Genomic DNA, 2,534 nt, shown 5'->3' on the forward strand with positions numbered 1-2,534 from the left:
CATATGCTGCGATTCGATAGTCTGGGTTTTGGTCGCCGAATGGATAGTGACGTGCAGCTTGGGGGGGGGGGGGTGTAAGTGAGCGTGTAGGCGCCATGGCTGGTATATACATGTAAGCCACGTGCACATTCATTGATATACCGTCGATGCAGGTTCCAAGAGAAGAAATAGGCGGGTTGCATTTGCGTAGATTTCATGCCTAATGCGATTGATGTGAAATGTTGGCAATATGGGAGCCGAGTAGGTAGGAGACCGGAGCAGCAGTACAAGTCTTGACGATTCTCTAGATACAACGTGCTTCGTAACACAGACTCAACATTGCGCACGGCGCCCCTCTTGACAGACCGACGGCTCCAATGCCACCCAGCAGCGATCAGGCTTACAAGGGTCCGGGGACACGGCATCTACCCTCCGCCTTCACGAAACCAGACCTCGACCCGACCCGACCCCAGATGCATGGGCACGGCTGGGTTACTGAGCCAAAAAGTCGCCATGATTCTTGAGTGATGTGCTCGTATCTTGATCATCTTGCGTCTCGTGCATACCCAGTGGCTTGCTTCGCCTGAGCCATCCGAAGCCTATCGTCGCCGAACATAACAGGCGGGTTCCACCCGATGCTGACAGTTCTCGGAGGACGCGAGGACGCAAGACCCTGTGTTAGCATGTCTAGTCATGTTGCGGACGAGCTTCATTGGCGCTTGCAGGATTCCGCCGTGAAGAGAGAGCTGTGCTCAGGTCTGCCGAGCGATCAGCCTAACAAGTGGGCTCATACCATGGATTCGACTGGGGTCGGCGAGCTTTGACGATGGTAGGGCTGGACAAAGTTTTGGGAGGTCATTCGCGTGGAGGACAGAAACAGCATGTAAGACTCGGGCATCATTTTAAGTTGCAGCTGTGAGATAGTGCTTATGCTGGTTCTTGCAGATAATATGTAACCTGTCTTAACTCGCTACAACTCTTTTGTGCTTACATGCATTTGCGACGTGACTGATAGGAGCACTACCCACCTTGACTATGACGGCGTTGTAAGCCACAGCTTGAGAACTAACATGTATTTACTACCCAGAAGGGCGCAGTAAACGCCTTTTTCTAGGTCTCACGACAATTTCATCCAAGCGATTATCATCTTTGTTCTCTGATCGCCGCCCGGCCCTCTGGCCATAATCCACCTTCGCCACGGTTAAGTGCTTATGGCTGCCGTGCGGGAACCAAACAGGGCATGGAAAATGCGTGACATGCCGGCTGTCGTTGTCCATCTACAAATATACAATAATATACAATGATGCATATATAGCTAGGTTCAGAAGAGACGATGATATAGCTATATCAATGCATCGTAGGGAAGAAGGGCTCAATTCAGGACCAACATTATGTTCAAAACAAACAGACAGCAGGTAGTTGTACTCGAATTCATCGTCTCGGAATCGAAGCCCCTCTCAAACTGCGCAACGTACCCGTACCTCCTCGGCACCAACCGTCTTCCCCCCCACGCCTGCGCCACCAACTCCTCTAGAGCCCACTCCCCAGCGAACGTGGGACAGCGCGTGGCGCCCCCCGTAGGGCTGGCTGCTAGTGCCTCGTGTTAGGGGACTTATGTATGTTAAGAGAGGTTACGAGTCCCCGGGACCGGCAGTCGCCGGGCTCGCTCGACTAACACGTTACATGCCGACAGCCTGACGTTGTCGGCTCCATGGATTCGGATCAGGGTGTGGGATATCTTTGTGAGACTGTGAAAAGAAGTCTTCTTCCTTCTGATAATTCATTGTTGGTAGACCATGGCAGCCAACGAGATGTTGGTTTTGGTTCGTCATATAGGGGGAGGCCTTGACTACAATATCCCACTGTTCTCCCACTGTTTATTTCAAGATTCAACAAAGATGATGATATCGGTCGTCAAAATGCACTGAAAGCTCTTGAATCCCAATTAGGGCATCAATTGGCTCCCCATCCCCTGTGTGGCCAGAATCGGTCTGCGAAACGGTTTACTTAGTCTCCCAGCCTATAGGGGCTCTATCTGTCTGACTGGACTCGATTGCACTTGTCATTGAAGTGGGTCAAAGGGTTACTATTCGCTGTATCTTTGCTGTTCTTCGCAATTATTGGGCACACACATGCACCTCCCCACAGGCATATAGATGGCCTTCTTCTTTCGTCCACTTTCCAACGAGGCTGCATATGCATAGATCTGCTAGAAGTACAACGCCAGGTGCAGCTTCGGTAACATCGTTTACATGTAAGCTGACGACAAACTCGGGAGAGATCAAACTCATGCTGTGTCGCTTCTCGCGGTGAACGGCGCAGGGTCTCTGCAAATATACCAGTATTCTTTATTCCACAGCGCATTGTCGCAATCTACCGGTTGTCAACTGGCAAATGATCAACTCCCGGTTCTCCTTCATTGATACAACTAGACCTTTTCTACTCCGAAACAAACATTAAGGTGATGCACAGGCTGCTGTACATGGTCATCTAATAAATTCTAAACCAAGAAAAACTAAGACAACCTCACAAAACGAACAAGTTACCGCCCTCCA

This window comes from Trichoderma ghanense (genome assembly GCF_004382785.1).
Source record: "Trichoderma ghanense strain CCMA-1212 chromosome Unknown scaffold_5, whole genome shotgun sequence".
Classification (NCBI taxonomy): domain Eukaryota; kingdom Fungi; phylum Ascomycota; class Sordariomycetes; order Hypocreales; family Hypocreaceae; genus Trichoderma; species Trichoderma ghanense.